Source organism: Equus caballus, chromosome 11 (genome assembly GCF_041296265.1).
Source record: "Equus caballus isolate H_3958 breed thoroughbred chromosome 11, TB-T2T, whole genome shotgun sequence".
Lineage (NCBI taxonomy): Eukaryota > Metazoa > Chordata > Mammalia > Perissodactyla > Equidae > Equus > Equus caballus.
Genome location: NC_091694.1, coordinates 20,017,501 through 20,040,186, shown reverse-complemented (window position 1 = coordinate 20,040,186; position 22,686 = coordinate 20,017,501). Strand labels below are relative to the sequence as shown.

Below are 22,686 nucleotides of genomic sequence, written 5' to 3'. Positions count from 1 at the left end.
GTTACAGCTACCCTTTCTTCTGAGCTCTTTCTCTCCATCCCTGCCCCTCATCATCCATTCAAAGCTGAGTGCCCACTGTGGGCCAGGCATTACACTGGACTCGGCGGGTCCCTGCCTGCCACCTCTTCCTACTGCTGCCGCTGGCCTGCTCTGGTGTACTGCAACTCCTCGTTCCCCAGCTGTATCTCACTAAGCATCGGCCAGCAGGGAGCAGTGATGGCTCCACTGAGAGTCATAAACCTGAAGCTACCAACAGACCTGTCATTGCTAAACAAGGGCCAGTAGTGGAGCTGTAGACTTGGGGGACCCAAGGCCAAGGTCTCCCATTGGCTTTTCCTAGAGAAGCATGGAATTGTCTTCCATTTTCTTCTCCCACGCACTCCATCCCCTTCATGGGTCCTCCTGACCCTTCCCCTCCTCCTTGTCTTATAGAGCTGAGCAGTCTCTTGATTCTTTCCAGGAAGAAATCACACTTTATTCTCAGCTAGGCTCCTCTTCTAGAGTGGATCAAGAGAGAGGGGCTTTGGAGGCAAGATGTGGCTGGGTGGGAAGAAGGTGGGGTTGCTCATCTGTTTTTTGCGGATGGCCTGTGGGATCTTGGGGTCTATCTCTGGATCACCACTGCTGTGTGTAATTCGTTGACTGAGAAGAGAGAGAGAGAGGAGACAAAACAGGTTAGGTAGCAGTTTCTGGGCCTGCTGGTTTCAGAACCTTGTATTAAGCCCTTTGAGGCCTAATCTTGTACTGTTTTATGTAATCCTCATGGAGAGTTACCATCCTGGGTTTGATGGCCTCCAATGAGCCAGGCTCGGGCTCTCAGCTAAGTGCTTTTGATTCCCTCTCTTTTAATTGCCACATTCAGTCCTCATGACACCTCTATTAAGGAGATGGTATTATCATTCTCGTTTTATGGATGGGTAGCTGAGGCTCAGAGATTAAATCACACCACCAGGGAGGGGTGATCCTGACTGAGACCAACAACCTCTGACTTCAGGTCTTGCCTTTCTCCTGCTCCAGCTGACTCTACCCCAGTCAGCACTTAAAACAGCCCCTTGGGGCCGACCCCGTGGCCGAGTGGTTAAGTTCGTGCGCTCTGCTTCAGCGACCCAGGGTTTCGCTGGTTCGGATCCTGGGCGTGGACGTGGCACTGCTCATCAGGCCATGCTGAGGTGGTGTCCCACACAGCACAACCAGAGGCACTCACAACTAGAATATACAACTATGTACTGGGGGCACTTTGGGGAGAAGAAAAAAAAATTGGCAGCAGTTGTTAGCTCAGGTGCCAATCTTAAAAAACAAAACAGCTGCTTTATTTTGCTTCTCTGGCACCTTTCCTATCTTTCCAAATAGATTGTCAACCCCTCCACTTAGTGCTGACCAACAGGCCCTACCTAGACATTTTCATGGAGGCAACACATGGAGGAATGGACCATCCAGAAGTGACTCTGTAGTTGCAGCCCCTCCCCCCTTTCCTGCCAAGGAAGCCTCTAGACTCCGCATGCACTTACACACAAGCACACTCGCAGCCACTCAGCCAGAGTCTGCTTTTCACACTCTATGTCTTACCGTGAATCGTGAGGTCCCAGTGTATTTATCTGGGCTAGATTGGTAGGATTTCCTAAAACCTGGTGATGAAACAAAGCACACATTACTCATCCGGCACTTTCTGAGAATAGAACGTGACAGAGCTGGACTCGACTATGTGCTGGGCAGGCAGGAGGCAGCCGCTACCTGGGGCCAGGTGCAGACGGAGCCTAGCCTGAAAATTGGCAACTAGGAAGCCACGCTGTGATTCCCTGTTCCAGACCTTACAGAGCTTAGTATATCTGTTGTTAAGCTTTCAACTCATATCCCACCCTCTGACCATCCCCACGTGCTGTGTCACCCTCACCCTGGAGGAGGAGTTGACAACTTCTCAGCCACCCTCTGCAGAAGTTGGCAGCCTTCTTTGCAGCCCTAGGTTGGCACAAACATACCCAGAGGGAGTGGCCCTCAAGTAAAGGCCAAGGGTACTGGGGATAGTCAGAGAGGGCGGGGTGACAGATGTGGAATCTAGACTAAAGGGCCGGAATGGGAGCAAAGAACTCTCCTACCCACCTCCCCGCTCCCAGGGGTCTCACCAGGGCCTTGAGGGAGTTTCTTCTCTCCTTGGAATCTGTTGTTGTTAAAGTAGGTGGATTGCCCTCCAGTTTGATCGGTCCCCAGTAAGCCAAGCTGAGGACCTGGCCTTTGGGAATCCTGGATAATGTACTTGGAGGTGCGCTGAATAAGAGGGTCTTGGACATTTTGTTGCCTTAGCCGAGCTGGTAGCTGTGCTGGCGGTGGAGGCTGCGGTGGTGATGTTAATGGCGGTGGTGATGGTGATGGTGATGGTGGTGGTGGCTGCTCCTCCTGTAGCTGCGGTGGGGGCGGCTGCTGCGACATCTGAGGCGGCTGGGTTTTTTTCTCAGATTGGCGTTCCTCCTCTTGGAGTTTCTTTAGTTCCTGGCAAGAAGCCCCCGGCAAGTGGCATCCTCCTCCCTCCCCACCCAGTCACACATTTGCCAGAGACACTGTGGGGAGCAAGGCAAGAGATTCGAGAAGGGAAAGGTGGAGGTGGCCAGAGTCTCCATTCCCTGGAGTTGGAGGCTGAGGCTAGAGCCTGGGCTATCTCCCTTCACCCACAACACCAAGAATTATTTCTATGCTGCCAGTGCCCCCAGCACAGCCCCTACCCAGGAAACAGCAGTCTCTGAACACCTAGCTTAGGAGACGTGCACTGAAAACATTTTGCAGTGCCAGAGGATAAAGAATAATTTCTTGCAAATGCTTTGAAACAGCACTGTCCAATAGAAACATAATGCGTGCCATGTGTAACTCTAAATTTTCTAGTAGGCACATAAAACGAGTAAGAAGAAACAGGTGAAACTAATTTTAATAATTTATTTAACCCAATACATCCAAAACGTAATCAATATGAAAATTTTTTTTTTTTTTTTGAGGAAGATTAGCCCTGAGCTAACATCTGCTGCCAATCCTCCTCTTTTTGCTGAGGAAGACTGGCCCTGAGCTAACATCTGTGCCCATCTTCCTTTACTTTATATGTGGGACGACTGCCACAGCATGGCTTGCCAAGCAGTGCCATGTCCGCACCGGGGATCTGAACTGGTGAACCCCAGGCCGCTGAAGCAGAACGTGCGAACTTAATGCTGTGCCACCGGGCCGGCCCCTCAATTTGAAAATCTGATTGAGATAGTTTATATTCTTTGTTTTTGTACTAAGTCCTCAAACCCCAGCATGCATTTTACACTTAACAGCACATCTTAATTTGAACACTATGTTTTCATCAAAAATATTTGATCTATATTTAGAGTTCATAAAACTTACAGTTGAAAAAGTAGATTCACATACCAAAGTTGTTCCAAACAGACTTAAAAGATTTCCAAGATGTAGAGTATTTGTTTTTAAATTCATTATTTAAATGAATTAAATGTATATAAAATTTAAAATTCAGTTCCTCCATCTCACTAGCCACATTTCAAGGGCTCAATAGCACACAGGCTGGTGGCCACCCTATTGGACAGCATAGCTTTAAAACTTCCCAGGCCGACCCCCTCCACCCCCTACTAAGCCTCAGCCTAGCACAACAGCAAAGCTGAGTCCCCCAGTACACACACACATACACACACAGTCCATCCAAGAGAACATCAGAGGACCTTGCTTTCCTCCTACCCCCAGCAAAGCAACATCCACTAAATAGTAGACAGCTTCCTAAGGGTTGTCTTTCCTCCCCAGTCCCTTCCTGCCCCTGGAAAGACCCCGATGAACCTGGCCCCTCTCATGCACCTGCTCTTGCTGCTGTTGCTGCTCTTGCTGCTGGGCCATCAGCCATCTCCTCCGGTCCAAAGCCATCTGCCTGCGACGGGCCTCCCAGTGATAAGCGCTGCCCATGATGGTGGTGGTGGCAGAAGCCCCCAGGCAGGGGGTGGGGGCAGGCAGAGCCCAGGATGCTGCCACTGCCCCCACCACCTCTGTCTCCTCTCACCCCAACCCCACAGCCTGTGCCCAGAACCACCTCACAATGTGGCCACTCCCAGGGCAACTGGGTGCCCCCCATCTCCCCTCTCTCCCTGCCCCCTCCCCCCAACCTTGGAGAGCTTGGAGGTGTTCCTCCCAAGCCTCCTAGGGAATGTCTGTAAAGTACCTTTCTCTCCAGGGCCCTGAGCAAGTAGAAGACACCTTCCCGCCTTAACTTTGAGTCTCAGTGGGCCCCGAGGACAATTTCAGAATCAGCTCACTTTTCTCTCTGGTTCCTTTCTCCTACCCTCCCCAGGACTGCAGCATCCTCATCCAGCCCTCCGCTGACCCCCTTCCCCACAGAGGTCTCTGCAGTTACCTTCCTCTCAGCCCTCCATCTCCTCTCCCTATGCTGAGTTGAGAGAAAATAAAAAGAACACAAAATTCAATTAACCCTCACTGCGGTCTGAGCCCGGTGAATACTTATTAGAGAGTGCCCTAGTCCTGGGGATTTATAATGCTGGGCTCAAGCCTAGTGTCTGCCTCTTCCTCTGACCCTGGAGACCCTACCTAACCTCTCAGGTCCTCGGTTTCCTTGCCTGTAGAACAAGAAGGGTACTTTCTACCTTCTTCACAGGGCTGGTATCAGGACCAAATGGATTAATGGATGAGAAATGTACGATGAAGTATAAAATTGTTCAGCTATAGTTTAGTATTATTTATCATCCTACCTGACTTGCATCCCCAGTAGATGGAGTGGCCAGGGAAAAGGATCATTTCCTGCAGCCCAGGAAGGCTTCGGTGGGCAGGGACTGGGTAGGCTATTTTTTTTTTTTAAGGATTGGCACCTGGGCTAACAACTGTTGCCAATCTTTTTTTTTTTTTCTGCTTTTATCTCCCCAACCCCTCCCCGTACACAGTTGTATATCTTAGTTGCAGGTCCTTCTAGTTGTGGCATGTGGGATGCCGCCTCAACGTGGCCTGACGAGCAGTGCCATGTCCCCGCCCAGGATTCGAACCCTGGGCCACCGCAGCGGAGCACGCAAACTTAACCACTCGGCCACGGAGCCGGCCCCTGGGTAGGCTATTGACCTACCTCCTACAGATACACATCTCTGCCCACAGATATAAATCTTCCTGGAAGTGGCAGAGCCTGGGTCCAGCTTCATGGCTGGGGGCAGAGGAATAGTATAAGTGAAAAAGGCACTTCAAACCCAGCCCCAGCCTCAAACACTGTGGTGGTGGAGAGCAAGGGAGGGGAGGGGATTGTGGGGAGCAGCCCTTGAAACAGAGAACAGGTTCCTGGAGATCCTGTCAATTCAGGCAGCCTGGGTAGTAAAGTCAGCTTGGGCTTAGGAGTCAAACAGACTTAAGTTCAATCCTGGCTGCATCACCTACTAGCTGGGGGGGACTGAGGCAGGTCACTCAGTGTCTCTGAGCCTTTCCTATGAGGGTTGTTGGAAGACCTCATGGAATGCTTGCCCTCACAGTGGGTACCCAGCTATGGCTGGTGGGGATGCCCCAGCTCTGCCGAGGGGATGGTGTAGCACTAAGCCTTGCTGGATCTCTTTTCTCCTTTGTAAAAGAGGGTGCTAGTTCCCTCTCCTCCTAGCACCCAGGGGTGTCATCTGCAACAATAGATACACAAGGGTTTCCAGGTGCAAAAGATGAAATTGAGGCTTGTCACTGGACATTGATAATTGTTGCCAAACCAGGCTCATTTTCCTGCCGCATGGTATGCCAATCACTAAGACAATGAGTTTGCAATAGAGAAAGGGTTTATTCACAAGGCAGCCAAGCAAGGAGACAGGAGAATAAGTCTCAAATCTGCCTCTCTGAAAATGGGGATTAGAGATATTGGTGGGATAGATGGGTAGGGTTGTCTGCAGTGTGGGAACAGATGATTGTAGGTAAGGAGAAGTGAGGTAATTGATCTGTGCAAGCGTAGTGAAGCTTCATGGCTCTTCATAGGACTCGTGTTCACAAAATGGTGGTGTTAGCATGATCTGAGGGGGAAGTTTTCCGCCCGCCCTCTGATGTCAAGGGGTCACCTACTGGGCATTTGCACAGGCCCAGTTGATGAGTCAGTGGTCTTTTTTTTTTTTTAAAGATTAGCACGTGAGCTAACAACTGTTGCCAATCTTTTTTTTTTTCCGGTACAAAGCTGTATATCCTAGCTGCACGTCCTTCTAGTTGTGGCATGTGGGATGCCGCTTCAATGTGGCCCTAGGAGCAGTGCCATGTCCACGCCCAGGATCTGAACCAGTGAAAACCTGGGCCGCCGCAGCGGAGCGCGCAGACTTAACCGCTCAGCCACAGGGCGGGCCCCTGAGTCAGTGGTCTTAACCGACCTCAACTGGACAAGGAGTTCTCAGTTCCTGAAAAACTTAAGCACCCATTACCATGGTGACCCAAGCATCAGAAATGTTATCTATAGGGTGGGCTTGAGTAAGGCATTATCTAACTACTGTTGCAGACACACAACTGAGTATAGTTAAAGCAGGTTGGCCCCTGGTTTCATCTTCACAGCACATTTATCTTCATATAAACTAATTCTAAAAATATTTTGATGGAAAACAATAATAAGAGGAAGAAAAAGGTGCTCGACTGTCTCAGTAATTAAATGCAAGAAGGAGGAAGTGAGTTCTTGTTTGTATCTCTTCCTCTCTCACTTTCCCTTTTACTCTCTTCCTGGCCTAGAAAGAACAGGGATCAGATGGGGAGATGCTTGGGGTGGGGGACAGGGACTGGGCTGAATTTGCAGAGATGTTTCCAAACTTCAGAGCTAGTCCTCATGCCAGAGGAGGGATTTTCAGGGTGAGTTTGTCAAGATTGTGCCCTCTTCTTTCTCATCTCCCTTTCCAAGCCCCTCTCCTGCCTCCTCGGCATACTGCCTCTCCCAACCCACCTCTGACCTCAGACTTCCCTCTGTTCTAGGATTCTCATCCACATCCCACTCTACCCCTTCCAGTCTGGATTTTAACTCATACTGGCCCTCAGGGAACTTTCCATGCTGTTACCTGATTGTAGCCACTTGCACATTTGCATTTTTTAATGAAGCTTATCATTCAAGACCCAGAATCTTTTGTTGTGGAAGGAACAAAGTATTATTTATTAGGTGTGCAAATGTAGTCTAGTTGCTCTCTCTCTCTGTTTCCTCACCTGCAAAGTAGGGGTAATAATACCTCCATCCTAGAGTTGCGATGATTAAAGGAAATAATCCATGTCACACACAGAGTTCAATAAAGAGGCTTTTACTAGTATAGCATTTCACGAATTTAAGATGTCATCGATTGTGAGAGGCACCATTATTTTATGTATTCCTAAGAAAGAAAGGAAGAAAGAATAAAAGACGCACTGCCATGTAAACAACGGCAGTACTTTCTCCTGGCATCGATGTAAAATACATTCTGGTTTGAGATGCAAAGATATGAAAAAAAATGTGCGTCTTGGAATGGATGAAATCGGGCACCATCATGGAGTGTGACTACTTGAGATGCTATCAGCAGGAAGCCTGGGCTGTAAGCCTGGGTCTGTCTGATACCTGGATGACCTTGAACTTGCCCTCTCGGAATCTTGGGTTCCCTGACGGCCAGGTAAGCGCAGGATGGACGGCTTCCGGGCTGCTGGGCCGTGCTGACACACAGAGGCGGGACTGCCTTTGCTGCCCTCTGCTGCCCGCAAAGAAAACATCAGGTCTTGGCTCAGACGGTAACACAGCGCCCCTAGGGGTGGTGCAGCGCAGGTAAAGGAGCGAGGTGGCCCCCAACTGGGTTTGCATCTTAAACGCCGGGTCAGTCCGCCCACATTGCGCTCCATTAGCCAGGTTTCCGGCTTCTTATATCAGACTCCCCTAAACACTTGAGTCTGTCTGGGAAAGATTTGGTTAGCTCAAATCGTCTTTCTGAAGCTCAGTTTTCTCCTCTGTTAAATGGGGATGGTAAACCCTGACCCACTTTCCTCACAAAGTAGATGAGAATAAGGATCCACCAATAATAAAGACATAAAACTGCCAGCCAGGAGTAAGCGTCGCTTTAGTGCTGTGGGAGGAGGATGAGGAAGAAAGGTGAGGACCTTGGGAAGCCAGCCTCAGTTTCTTCAGATGTAAAATAGGATAAATAACATTCCACGTTCGGGATTGTTGAAAGACCAAAAAGAAAATGTGGGGATTTGCTGGCACACAGTGGATGATCAAGAATGACAGCCAAGTGGGGCTGGCCCCGTGGCCGAGTGGTTAAGTTCGCGCGCTCCGCTGCAGGCGGCCCAGTGTTTCGTCGGTTCGAATCCTGGGCGCGGACATGGCACTGCTCGTCAGACCACGCTGAGGCAGCGTCCCACATGCCACAACTAGAGGAACCCACAACGAAGAATACACAACTATGTACCGGGGGGCTTTGGGGAGAAAAAGGAAAAAATAAAATCTTAAAAAAAAAAAAAAAAAAAGAATGACAGCCAAGTGTTGAAACCCAGCTCTTGGTTGAGTCTAACTAGTTCTATGGCTCCAGTCTAGCTGGAGCAATAAACTTGCTCTCCAGTGCACAAACTCAAGCTTCAGCCCCAGGATCCTGAGCACATTCCGGGTGGGGGTGGGGCTGGGACTGGGGGTGGAGGGCAGGCGCTCTGCTGGCCCATGCATACCCCTGGTCATGTGTAACTCTCAGAAGTCATACATCCTGGGTTTTCAGGCCTGGAGCAACACTGCCTGTCAAAGAAATACTATAGTATAATAGCCCCAAACCTCTGTTAAAAAAGAATCCATTCTTTGCTCATGTCTTTCAAAGAACTTAAAGAGAATCAGTTAATAACCCTCAGTAACCACATTTCTCCTGTGCTTTTTATTATCCCATCCACGGCTCCTCTCCCATCCCATAGTTCTAGGACGCCCCGCCCTGGTCACTAACAACTCAGAAAGGAAAAACAAAAATTTAGCCCACGTGTAATGGGCACCTTCCATTTCTCTGTCTTTCGTCACCAGAAGATTCTGGAAACTGCTTTGCAGACTCTCCTCAGAGACTTGGAAGGTAAAGTGAGAGGAGAATGGTGAGAAATTGAGTTTCAGGTGTTGGTGGTCAGTGTTGAGATCCCGAAAAATAGAACATTTGTGCTTCTCTCTCCCCCAGTCTCTCCCCCTTCAGTCATCTGGTCTCGTAGCAGAACGCTTCCCAAACTTTAATGTGCACATGCATTCCGGCACATTCTGATTCACTAGGTCTCAGGCCTGTGGTTCTGTAGTTCTAACATGCTCCCAGGTGATGCCAATGCTGCTGGTCTGGGGACCACACTTTGAGCAGCAAGGCTGTGGCAAAATGCCCCGCCTCGAATCCTTTTAAAAACAGGGCCTGTGTAACCCTGACTTTGCCGGCTGTTGCTAGAACAATCTCCCCTCCCACTGCGAAGTCAGACAGACTGACCCAGTTCTGTTGGTAGTCATGGGAGTGAAAGCTTTTGTTTTGTAACTGGGGAAAAGGAGAAGGAAGGAGAGAGGAGAATTGAGGGGGAGACGGAGGGGTCAGAGAGAAGGGAGAGGAGGTCAGAGGAAACAAAACTGTGTGTCTCTCCAAACACGTCTCTTCAGCTGTGAAAGCTGATGTGATGAAATGAGCCAAATGGAGCTATCTAAGAGGACAGGGCCGCTGCAGCGCCATGAAAAACAGATCCGGGAGGGCCTGGACTTGATGAGGCTGTCCTTCCCAGCTAGCAAGGGACCAGGCAGCCCTCTGACGCCTGAGGACAGAACACTTAGGAGCACGTGGAGTTGGCAGACTTGGCATGGGCAGACATTCTCTGGCTGTGCACAGCCTCCCCTGGCAGCTTTGTGAGCAGTGGATGTGGTTGAGTGGCAGCCAGAGGAGGAATGGAAGAGCACGACAGATGCCCCTTGCGGACCACAGGGACTAAGCATGTTCACCTAGGTGATCCCAGGCCCCACACAGTGATAGGCGGAGTAGGTGTGATACTGAAGAATCCATTGTATCAAAAATTTTAAAAAGTCAGGATATCAGGAGATTTTTTTAAGTCCAGAAATAAACTTAAATAGATATATGAACACTTTTTTATATGTTAAAGGTAGCATCTGAAACCGATGATTATATGGGCTATTCCATATATGATATTGGGACAACTGGGTGGCAATCCAGAAAAAATAAAGTCAGATCTGTATCCGAACTCATATACTAGGACAAATACGAAGTGGGTTAGAGATAGAAATGCAAAAAGATCAACAATTCAGAGGACAATGGCAAAGGATAGGAACACTCAGTTCACAGAAAAGAAAATAATAGTGGATCTTCTAAGCACACGAAAAGATGCACAACCTTGCTCATAGTAAGAGACATCACTGGATATTATGCTAACGTTTGATAACATGATGGTCAGGCAAGGCTGTGGGGAGCAGGCACTGGCTGAGAAGGTTAGCTGTGCCCTTCAAGTCACTGTCCCTGGCCTACCACTCCCAGCGCCTTTGCAGCGATGGTAACTGGGTCCACAGCGAAACTGTAGGACCCTCGGGCCAGAGCGCACCAGACAGCCATGCCCTGGGGTTGCCCTAACTTTTGCAAGCACTTTGGTCTGTGCACATTGATGTGAGCCGGCTGAGGGGGGCTGACTCACATTAACCAAACTCACAAGAAGCTGGTGCTTGAACTAGGGATGCTAAATCATTAATTTACAATGGGAGATACTCCTTTGCGAAGACAGAATATGTATGTCTGCAATCCAAGGCACCTCGTTCTAAAGATAATATACCTGGGAAACTATATTAGTGAGCACAAGATGGCCCGATAAATGTGGAAGTGAGCAGAAACGTAGTGAAATACAGTGAGAGTCATAATAATTATTACAAGCCACGCGGGTTGCTAATCACTTTCTATTTGTACAAATCATATTATTTAATATTTATTCATTCATTTATTCAATCAAAATATACTAAGTGTCTAGTATATGCCAGGCACTGTTTTCAGGAGCTATAAACGTGGACAAAAGAGACAAAGATCCTTGCTCTAGAGCTTACATGCTATTAGGCTGAAAGGCAATAAATAGATAAATGTACAAAATGGGGTTGGCCCGGTGGCGCAGCAGTTAAGTGCGCACATTCTGCTTCGGCGGCCCGGGGTTCACTGGTTCGGATCCCGGGTGCGGACATGGCACCACCTGGCAAGCCATGGCACCACCTGGGAAGCATCCCACATATAAAGTAGAGGAATATGGGCATGGATGTTAGCACAGGGCCAGTCTTCCTCAGCAAAAAGAGGAGGATTGGCAGCAGTTAGCTCAGGGCTAATCTTCCTCAAAAAAAAAAAAAAAAGGTACAAAATGTACTATGGAGTAAAACAAAGCCAGGTAAGAGAGAATGGGGGTTCTGGGTGGGGGTGGGGGTGAGGGAAGACTAAGCACAGGACTATATGCCAGCTGTTAATATTCTCATTTTCTAGATGAAGACACTGAGCTACAGAGAAGTGACTTGCCTGAGATATTTTCCCTTGTGTTTGGTTCTTAAGGTATTCTATATGCGTGGGGCCGGCCCAGTCGCATAGTGGTTAAATTCGCTCCCTCGGCTTCAGCGGCCTCGGGTTCACAGGTTTGGATCCTGGGTGCGGGTCTGCACACCGCTCATCAGGCCATGCTGTGGCGGCATCCGACATAGAAGAATTAGAATGACATACAACTAGGATATACAACTATGTACTGTGGCTTTGGGGAGAAAAAAAAAAGAGGAAGATTGGCAACAGATGTTAGCTCAGGGCCAATCTTCCTCACCAAAAAAAGAAAGAAAGAAAAAGATATACTATACGCCAGACATATCTCATGCCTAATAATTATGTCTAATAATTTCTTATCATTATCTTCAATGTACAGATAAACATATCAAAGGCAGAGGGGTTAAGCAAGGAGGCCAAGTCGTGCACTAGGTCACATGGTTATTAAGAAGTAAACAGGGGGTAGAGTCCAGGTCTTCCAAGTCTAGCTCCTGCACCAGATGGCTGTGTTCTTGCCTCTCTGTGGACAAAAGACCTGTGTGTCAGGCTCAGCAACATTTGGTCTCATAGTGGGCTGGACACAAGAAAAACTGCTCTTTCTTTAAAGATTTTTGAAGATTTTATTTTTTTCTTTTTCTCCCCCAAGCTCCCTAGTACATAGTTGTATATTTTAGTTGTGGGTCCTTCTAGATGTGGCATGTGGGACGCTGCCTCAACGTGGCCTGATTAGCGGTGCCATGTCCGCACCCAGAATCTGAACTGGCAAAACCCTGGGCCACCGAAGCAGAGCATGCGAACTTAACCACTCAGCCACCGGGCCAGCCCCAAAACTGCTCTTTCTTTTGGTGCCCTTTTCTAGGCCCCATGCTCTGGGCTTCATAGGCAGATCCGGCCCCTTTGACTAACTAAGCTGTGTGGTCTTGGGCAAGTTGCTTAACCTCTCTGTCTCAGCTGCTGCATCTGTAGGTAAACTCTGCAAGTTTGACAAGAGGAGAGCACATAGTACAAAGCCTGGCCCAGACAATCAGTGTTTCCTATTGTACTCTCTATAGGCAATACAGTTACTCAGTTGTTTCTAGGTCACAGCCATGCCCCTTCACCGGAAACTCGTCGGACACCAGAACCCGCATTCTAGACTACTAAACCAAGGTTGCCTCATTAATTCCCTTTATGCTCCCTCAACCCCACAAGGTAGGCATCAAGGTTTCCACTTCTCAGCTAGGGAAACTGAGGCTCGGGAGGTTAAGGAGTTTGCCCAAGGGCCCTGCCAAAAGGGAAAGGCAGGGGTCCTGATGACCAGGAAGGCAGCCCTCCCAGGGCTCGACCTAAGCTCCAACTGCTCTCTGCAGCCCCTGACAGGCGACTCCAGACGGGCCCTTCTAGGCTCCCAGCCCTTCGGCCTGGAGCGAGCCAGCTCATGGGACCCTGCTGTCCTCATAGTGATGACCACGGGGCTTTCTCCGGAACTCGGAGCTCGCTGCTCCAACTCCCTCTCGCTCCGCCCATCTCTCCATTCACCGCCCCGCAACTCCCTTTGGTTGTGTCTTTCCCCGAGAGTTTGTACCCAGAAAGAGCTCGCCCCCAGCTAGCTTCCGCCTCTGCGCGCGGAGGGCGGCCGCACCGGGGGAGGAGGACCCGCGCGGGGAGGGCGGGGCATGCAAATTACACATGGCGCTTCAAACAAGCGGCAAAAGCAGATATAAAAATTCACTTAAAGTTTTTTCACTTAAAAAAGTAGAGAATTTAAAATTCGTCACAAGAGACTAATGTATGAGTGTCAAGATACTAAGGAAATGACATCTTTATTGAGGGTGACATGGCTCACCGTGAGTTGACTATTAATGTGAGGAGGGCGGCGGCGGGGAGGGGACGGGCGACAGACGTCGCTTCTCGGCCTTTTGGCTAAGATCAAGTGTAGTATCTGTTCTTATCAGTTTAATATCTGATACGTTCTCTATTTGAGAACAATATATTAAATGGATTTTTGGAACAGGGAGATGGAATAGGAGCTTGCTCCGTCCACTCCGCGTATCCACCTGGTATTGCAGTACCTCCAGGAACGGTGCACCCCCACGGGGAAATAACTTGAGGTTAACAACAGACTATTATCTCTTTTATCAGGAAAGCCGATGATCAGTAGAATGTTTCCATAAAAAATATGTCTTTGTCTCTTTAAAAGACACTTTTTAGCCACGTGGTTCCAAACGTGGATGATTTTGCAACCCATGGTGTTACCAATAGGAAACAATCAAAAGGTCGCTGCTTAGGTGAGTGTCTAATTTTCTCTTATAGGACTTGTTTTTTTTTTTTAAGTCATCTAAGAATGTAGTTTACAGTCACTGCTAATGAGCAGTGTTTTGAGGGTAGTTTCATGGAACCCTACAACTCTTATGGACTTGATTCTTGCTTAGCACCGGAAGCTGACACAGACCAATCTCATATTTTATCAATCACTTTTTTCTGTTACCACGAACTCTAAGGTGTCTTCATCCCATGCCTTGTCCCCATCACCTTTTCAAATCTTTCACTTCTTCCCAATTCCTAAAATCCTGTCCATTCTCCAAGAATTCTCTCTCCTCTAATCTCTGAATGCTCTTCATGTTGTTGTGCAAACGTGGCCTCTCTGTGGAGGACATGGTTCCCCTACAGCCTTCTCAGGGGGTGTGTCTCCAACATACTAGAATGGGAGTGGGTGTCCTTGCTCTTTCTTGCTGCTTCCAAGACAGCATCCTTGAAACGGAATAAAAACACTAGCTTTGAATCTCATGTCTTCAGTCTCTATTCCCCATGTCCCTCCTTGCTGCACTCATTGGCCCCCCAGGACATTCCATTAGTTCCTTAAAGATGTTAACTCCTGGCTTCTCTTCATTTCTCTAACATTACTCCTGTTTGCTGATTTCAATATCTCACACACAAAAGACGATTGTACCGGGCAGCTCCCGCTGAGAGCCACAAAGATCCTCCTGGAATCGAGGCAAAAATTATGGGCTTCTCACTTCCTTGCATGTTGACTGTGCCCGGGATTTCACTTATACAGGTGACTGAGTGACAACAAGGAGAGGTCAGCACCGTTGAAGGAAGTGTCATTACTTATAGTTCCCAAGACAGGGGGGCGTGCCACCCCACACAGAGCCACATGGGGAAGCGCCCGGGAGGCAGGAGAGGAGAAAGCATGGCCTGTATTGAGGAGGGCCGGGGAGGACAGGCCGAGGCAGGGGAGGCAAGTCTGAGCCAGCTTCCGACTGGATGGCTGGGATGTAGCCGGGTGGGCTCTAGGGGTGGTCTCTCTGTCGGGTACCTGGCTCTGGGAGGACAGCGGGCAGGGGCAAGATGGGCCAGAAGTGTGAGAGTAAATAAAGGAGGGGGTGCGGGCACGGGCTCTGGACTGGTGCGTTTGCACATGAGAGGCGGGCTCGCAGGCAAGTAGGTTACCGTCCCTGGGGGTCAGCTAGCCCCGGAGGGGCAGTCTCTTCCAGGCTGGCAGGCCCTCAAGATGCCAAAGCATCCTGAAATATAGAAAACTTAAAAACATGATGAATGCAGTTGATAATAACCGTATTTGGCCTTTCCTTCTTTCTTCTCTTTGGTTTTTTTTTTTTTTGGTGAGAAAGAGTGACCCTGAGCTAACATCTGGGCCAGTCTTCCTCTATTTTGCATGCAGGATGCCACCAGAGCCTGGCTTGATGAGGGGTGTGTAAGTCCCTGCCCAGGATCTGGGCCTGTGAACTCTGGGCCACCAAAGCAGAGCGTAGGAACTTAACTACTATGCTTCTGGGCTGGCACCATATTTGACCTTTCTAATTCAGGGATTACGTAGGTGTAGAGGGTAGAAAGGCACAGAGGGTAGGGGTGGAAGCTTTCGACTTGAGAAGAGAGTGGGACATACACCTCTACTACCAAGGCATCCACTGATGAGGTCAAATTCCTGAATGAAGGGTATAAATTAGGGTTCATCCATTCGAGGAATATTTATTGAGTGATGACTATGTGCTAAGACTGGGGAACAGGGGCCATAGGCATGACAAAGACAGGGCCCTGATCTGAGAAAGTTTCTAGTCTCCAAGGGAGAAAACAGGTTAGTCAGTCATCATGGATCCACAATAATTTCCCAATCTGGAATTCCTGAAAACCATTCCTTTTCATGAGTTTCCCACACTTGTTTGTCAGCATAATATACCCTTAACGGAGGCAAGGCATTAGTTTCTATTTATCCTGCCCAATGATAGAAAGCCTAGAAATTGATGAGAAACAGCTGAACACCCAACAGAAAATAGGCAAAAAATAGATAATAGATAATTGTATAAGTTCGGTGTTGGGGAAGGCCTTCTAACGGTGACTCAAAATCCAAAAGCCCAATGTTTAGGAAAGATTGATATACCTGAGTTACAGAAAATCTAAATTCTCTGCAGAACACAAGACATAAGCAAAGCAAAAGAATGAAAAACTGAGGAAAAAAGTACATATACTACAGAAAAGCACACTCACCAATTATATGATGAGATCCTAGAAACTGACAAAGAAACAGCTGAACACCCCGTAGGAAACGGTCAAAGTATCAAGAGTTGACAGGGTAAAAGAAACACAAAGGTATAGGGGCCAGTCCGGTGGCACAGCGGTTAAGTGCGCACGTTCCGCTTTGGCGGCCTGGGGTTCGCTGGTTGGGATCCCGGGTGTGGACATGCCACCATGTGTCAAGCCATGCTGTGGCAGGCATCCCACATATAAAGTAGAGGAAGATGGGCACTAATGTTAGCTCAGGGCCAGTCTTCCTCAGCAAAAAGAGGAGGATTGGCAGCAGATGTTAGCTCAGGGCTAATCTTCCTCAAAACAAAAACAAAATCAAAAAAACACCACAAAGGTATATGCTGACATCTTCCCCCCAGACAACCTTACCACTCCAGGCCCCTCTCTGTCCCCTGAACTCTCTGGACCTGGGCCACCTGTGCGTCCCATAGACCCTGATGGAGTCACTCTATGGCATCCTAAGGATGGGGCAGGATGAGCTGGGGGGGGGGGGGGGGTGGGGGCTGACACACCAGGGACCTCCATGAGACACACATTCCCTTGCCCCAAAGTCAGAGAGGGAAGTAAAGCCTTCAGTGAAACAGGGGCTCCAGTTATCCAGGGTGGGGGGCGGGGGGACAACTGGGATGATGACGACGGACGGGACATTCCTTCCAAAGCAAAGGCAAATTGCTTCCTCTTCCTACCCCTTGACCACTGAGAAGGAAGCCCAGGGCCCAGTGAAACTCTTTGGGTTCTGGAAGCAACACATTTCACACCTGGAAGTACTGCTTGGGCTCATAAACAGGGTGAAGCAAAAGACCTTCAGTCTTCTTCCTCTTGAGGATCATTTCATACAGGCACTCAAGGCCGGGCTGCAGGCCGAGCCGTCCACAGCGCTGTAGGCCGGCTGGAAGTGGGGCAAGAAGGAGGAGGCAGTGGGCGCCATCTCGGTCAAGTGGTTCCCCATGGTGAGCTCCGGCTGAAGTGCAGGTCTTGGGGCTCACGGTAGAGGCTGGGTGATCTGAACAGGGAAAGGTCACGGGAGAAAAAAGGAGGAGACGTTTAATAATAAACATGAAACGTGCAACTTCTTGATCCTTTCCTAAATCAGTCGGCATTGCTTCCTTTTTAAAATTCCTTTTCTTTTTTTAAAGCAGCCGCAGGTGTAACAGAGGCGCTCCCCGCTGCCTGGGGGCCCTGACAGGGGCGATGAGACCTAGAGAAACCGCCAGGTCCCGGGACACGGAGGTGGGGGCGAGGCCTCGATCCGGCGGATGGTCGGCTTCCAGCGTCCCCTCGCCGAGGGTGTGGAGCGGCAGCAGACGCCGCGACCCCTATCTCCCAGGCGACAATCCTCGCGGGAAGGGGCAGGTCGGACAGCATCCCCAATTAAGAGTTAGGGTGCAGGTGCTGAGACCGGAGAGCGAGGCCCGCTCCCAGCCGCCCTCCACATCCCCAGGCTGTTGACACGCCCCTCCGTACACCGCGACCCCCTCCCGACCGCCCCGCGACACTCTCTGCCCGCTTTCCTCCCATCGCCGACGGCAGCTCGCCAGGCCCCGCGCCGAGGCCGCCTCTTTGCCTCCCGCCTGCCGCGCTCACCCCACGCCGCTCCGGGCCGGACAACCGAGCCGCCAGCACAGCCTCCAGCTCGGCCTGCAGCGCGCCGGCACTGCGGGGCGCTCCCGGGCGGCCGCCTTAAAGCCCGCGCGTGACGTCACGCGACGCGGGCCAATCAGCGGCCCCGAGGCGGAGGGGCGGGGCGGGGCGTGGAGATGTGCGCGCGGCAGCCCAGCAGCACCGTGATGGAGGTCTGCTCAATCGGTGGCCGTTTTGTTTGACCTTTTCTACCATATTCTAACATTTGGAATTCAAGTCGGCATTAATGGTAGGAAGGGCAAAAGGAACATGCGTGGCAGCGTTGACTCAGGAGGAGAGGTGACCACCCCGCAACACACTCCCGCCGCCGGGGTCTACTCAAGACATGCGGACGAGTCTTCCTCCTTTATCTTTCCTAATTCAGGGTTCAAACCTGTGTGAACCTGGAGCCCCATAAAATAGCCTCAACCCATTACCCTTCTTGATCCTCACAACAGCTGTGAGTTAGGGCCTGGGGTAGTCTGCGTTTTATAGGTGAAGAAAGCTTCAAAGGATTCAATGACTTGTCTAAGGTCACACGTAGCTGGTAAGTGGCTGAGCAAGGATCCGTCTGAATCCAGTGCCTGGGCCCCTCACCACTTAGCCATCCATCGTCTGTCATCAGGGAGGCATCCTCAGCAGAAATCCCTCAGTTGCTGGTCAGAGTGCCAGCCAGGAGGACACACACCCCCTACACACACCACCACCACCACCACCAGGGCCTCCCTTGCTCAAATAGATAAAGACAGAATTCTTCACTCCATAGGGTGTTTACTGACCACATTCATACCGTGGGCCATATCTCTGAGCCAGAGAGCCTGTGGGGATATAGAGGATGTGCAGGCCACAGGGCCTGGCCTCAGAGGGCTTACACTCTAGCGAGAGACAAGACTCGCCAGTGACCCGGAACGTTGGGCCCTCGTAAATCGTAAGATAGCCACTTGTAGGACTTCAGAGGAGGGAGAGAAAGTGCCAACTAGAAGCTTCTGGAAAGGTTTCTAGAAGTTAATTAGTCCCATATAGGATCGGTTAAGAGGGGGACAGGACTGGGTGGCATCTCCCCAGTCACTGCAGCCTGATACAGTCTGGGCAGCCCTGAAGAGGAGGAGATGTCACAAAGGGGCGGTGTGACCCAAAGGATAACAGTGATACCCTCCCTTCAGGGAGGTGGGTAAAATTGAAGGAGGGGCGGGGGATCAAAGGAGAATGAAATGGCAACTAATATTTCCATCGTTACCAGGAGGCTGGATTCTTGCATTTATTATGTAATTAACCTTTTACAGGCTATATATGAGGGGCATTGGAAAAAGGGGAGGGGAAGTCATTGGCAGGCAGGAGGGCCAAGCTCCTACCCACCAGCTTCCCATCCGTTTAGCAGCAGCCTGCCTTGCCACCTCCTTCTTCCCCTCCCTGCTACAAGCCCAGCCACCCGGTTTCCCCAGCCATGCAGGGAGCCTCCCGGAATCCCCGAAGAGATCAAGACCTTAGGAAATTAGTTTGTTACACCGCCATGGGGGCGGGGGAGGGCAGCTTGCAGCAGGAGCTGAGGCACGGTGGTGGAGCTGAGCACAGTGAGTTAGGAGAGGGGAAGACAGAGCAGGCCAAGGGGTTGGGAACCATCACCCTGTTGAGTGGCCACTGCATGCCAGGCTCTGGTCTAGGAACTTTGCATACTTTTTAATACACAACTCAACCCAGGAAGTAAGTATGGTTATTCTTTTTTGTTGTTGTTAAGATTTTATTTTTTATTTTTTCTCCCAAAAGCCCCCCGATACATAGTGGTGTATTTTTAGTTGTGGGTCCTTCTAGTTGTGGCATGTGGGACGCCGCCTCAGCATGGCCTGATGAGCGGTGCCGTGTCCGTGCCTGGGATTCGAACGGGCGAAACCCTGGGGCGCAGAAGCGGAGTGCGCGAACTTAACCACTCGGCCACGGGGCCGGCCCAGTGTGGTTATTCTAAAGAGAAGAAACCAAGCGCAGAAAGGCTGCGTAATCTGTCCGAGGTCACCCAGCTAGAAATTGGCCAAACTTGGCTTTGAAAAAGTGTTAGAATGTCTGTGAAACTAAAAACACACAGAAACTGAAAACACCCAGATTGTCCCGTGTTTCTTCCACAATCTTTGAAACTTCTTTAACATTTCTCCTATATCTCCTGAGCCTCACACCCAAGACGGAAATTGTCACTAGATTATCCGATAAAGGAGATGAAACTGGCAATCCCACCCCCTCCTGCATCTTTTGTGTCTGCCAGGGAAGGTGTTGATGAACAAATGGGGAGGAGGAGCAGGGCAGGGAGGGGTGAAGGAAGGGGCCCAGCTTGTCAGGGCGGCACCAGGCTGTGGGCCTACCCCAAGGCATCTCCTGTAAATGGGAACTCCAGTCCCCACCCCAGCCCACCCCAGCCCCGGCCCCAGGGAGCCTTCCTCCAAACGGCCGTTTTCTTTCCTGGCAGCCTCACCTCTGCAGCCCTTTCTCTCCACAAGATCACAGCCCGGGACCTGGCGCATGGGGTGGGGGGGTGGGGGGGTGGGGGGGGGGATTCCCTGAGGAGAACATTGGAGCATTCACACATTGAGCCATCATACGTGGAGTGCATGCTAGGCGCCAGGCACCGCCCTAAGTTCTGAGCCTACAGCCCCGAGGGAGATGGATAAGGACTCGGCCCCGTGGAGTGTACATTATAGGGGGGAGTGGGGAGAGACAGGCGGTGAATAAAGACGGTAATTTCAGAGGGCGGTGCATGCCATCAAGGAAAATAAGGCAGGGAGGTGTGCTGGAGAGCGACGGGGGCGAGGGAACTACTTCAGATTGGAGGGGGGGTGCTCAGGAAGCCCTCTCCAGTTGGTGACATGAGAGCCAAGGTTCAAGTGACAAGCATTCAGGGAAGTATTTCAGACAGAAGGACAGACCAGCTGGGACTACCTGCTTCCTCCTGTTGGCTCCCCAGCCGGATGAGACTGCAGCTGCTGTGTCATGGTTCCTCACCGGAGCCTTCTCCCCTCCAGCCTCAGCCCTGAGCCCTGAGCCCAGGAGCTGCTTCTTCTCGCCTGCATCTCTGCAGGGCCCAGCCCCGGGCCTGCACACAGAGGGCAGTCGGGAAATCTTGCGTGAATTGCTGAGTGCAGGGTGGAAGGATTAAAGGTCCTCGGAGTTCCCGGAGTGTGGGAACCAAACGTCCACCGGAGCCTGGCTTGCCCTGCTCTGCGGGCCTTGAGCCCTGGGCGGTTGTGTGAATGCGCCGTTGCCCAGGAATGCCTATAAAGCTCTGCGTTTCTAGGCAAGGTCTGGTAGTATTGAACTCTCAGGGGAAGGAGGGACTTCTTGGAGGAGAAAGACAGAAGCCAGCGGTGGGGATGACACTGGAGAGAGAGGCCCCCTCAAGGCCTGGCGGGCTCAGCCCTGGGCTGAGAGTCATCAGGAGTCCTGTCCCTCACTGTCGACTGCTTGGAAAAGCCACTTCCCCTGGAGCCTGGTGTCCTCAGTTCCTAACAAGAGGCTTAGATGTTTCCAGGTCCCGTCCCCCGCAACAGCTCACGCTATGGAGTAGCGGAGGGGAGGGGACGGAGGGAGCTCACCTAGGAAGTGGTTGAGGATGTCCTTGTCTCCACAGCATCCTAACCAGGTACCTGTCTGGGCGCCCAAAGGAAGGGAGGCGAGGAGTCTGCAGGAGAGGGGGTCGGGGGAGTGGATGCCAAGGAGCAGCGTCCGCTTAGGAATCACAGAGACCCATTTGGCAAACCCACTTTGTTGCCTCAAGAATAAAACGGAGAAGACACAACCTACTTCTGAGAAGGGGTGTGGAAGAAAGGCATGTGTGTGAAAGGGTCCCATGGGTGCCTTCTCCTCTACCAGGGGCCCTTTCAGAGGCAGCCCTCCCAAAACCGAGCCCAGGGCCCAGCCAGGGGCTGGAAAGAAGCCGATGCCGCCCCCTGGTGGCCGTGCTTGTCACTGCCTGATTCCTGAAGAAAAGTGCCGGGGCACGGGCTTCAGCGATACAGGTGCCTTGGCCTCCTTCTGGAGTCTTCCTTTCAGACGGGGCCTTTCCTACAGTTCGAGGTTCTGAATGCAAAATCCAGCCTCTTCAAGCGGAGGTGAGATCAGATTTAAATGAACATCATTTGAGCAGAAAATCTAAATTCACTTACATTTCCCACACTTTTACGGAGAGCCTGCCGATCGGTGCTGGGAACACGGAGGCAGGCGGAGCGGCAGGGCCAGGAAGGTCAGGAAGGGCGCAGGTGCTGCCGCGTTGCGGTGTCTGTGGGGACAGATCCACGTGGGGACGGATGGCCGGCGTCCGTCTGCACGAGAGCCTGGCGCCGAGGGGCGGCCTTGGCTGCAGGAGGACTTGGGTGGTCAGCGAGAAGCAGCAGCAGGAGCCCCGGCAGGGACACAATGCCCGGGGAGCAATGGCGAGGGGGGAGGAACAACCGAAGCAGAGCGAGGCAAAGAGGTGAAGCCAGGGGAGAGGGCCAGGCCAGGCTCCTCAGGGAACAGGAGGACCGCCCCGGTGTCCACGCTGATGGGCTCCTCAGAGCCTTCACAACAGGGGCAGTCCCCAGTGACCTTCAATATCCTATTCGGACTGTTTTGTTTGATCGGAGGTTTCTCTGCCAAGTCACCCATCTTGTCTCGCATACACTGAGAGGGAATACAGCTTCGAATAGTGGTCCCGAAATTTGAGAGTACATCAGAGTCATCCGGAGGACTTGATGAAACCCAGATTTCTGGGCCCCACTTCCAGAATTTCTAATTCAGTCGGTCTCGGGCTCATGGGCCCGAGATTGTGCATTTCTAACAAGTTCTCAGGGGATACCGATGCTGCTGGTCCGGGGACCACGCTGAGGACCACTGGCTTGGCAGATGAGTTCCCATGCCGGCTTTAACATTTCTCGGTGAGCCCTTGGGCCAGTTACTTTCCTCTCCCAGCCTCAAGCTCTTCATCGGTAAAAACGGGATGGTAACATTTATCTCATGGGGGTATTATGAGAATTAAATAAGGCAAAACGTGTGAAGTACTCAGCAAAGGCCTTGACCTGTGCCAAGTCCTCTATGCGTGGCAGCTGTACTA

At 51.0% G+C, this 22,686-nt stretch overlaps 1 long non-coding RNA gene and 2 other non-coding genes across 4 annotated transcripts; 1 reads left to right on the top strand and 2 right to left on the bottom strand.

The window, feature by feature from the left end:
• Nucleotides 1–450: 450 nt before the first annotated feature.
• LOC106783193 (uncharacterized) lies at nt 451–4,046 on the bottom strand. 2 transcript variants are annotated; one of them, XR_002811431.2, is made up of 4 exons: nt 3,826–4,046; nt 2,121–2,552; nt 1,567–1,625; nt 451–642 (listed from the first exon to the last, which is right to left on the bottom strand). It is a non-coding gene; the product is annotated as an uncharacterized protein (transcript). The 2 variants fall into 2 exon arrangements; XR_011423193.1 differs by having other exon boundaries at nt 2,121–2,484.
• Nucleotides 4,047–13,353: 9,307 nt separating this feature from the next.
• Nucleotides 13,354–13,544, top strand: LOC111775808 (U2 spliceosomal RNA). Its single transcript, XR_002811789.1, has one exon. It is a non-coding gene; the product is annotated as a U2 spliceosomal RNA (small nuclear RNA).
• Nucleotides 13,545–16,729: 3,185 nt separating this feature from the next.
• LOC106783192 (uncharacterized) lies at nt 16,730–18,687 on the bottom strand. The gene is made up of 2 exons (XR_001380823.3): nt 17,580–18,687; nt 16,730–16,998 (listed from the first exon to the last, which is right to left on the bottom strand). It is a non-coding gene; the product is annotated as an uncharacterized lncRNA (long non-coding RNA).
• Between the last annotated feature and the right edge of the window lie 3,999 nt (nt 18,688–22,686).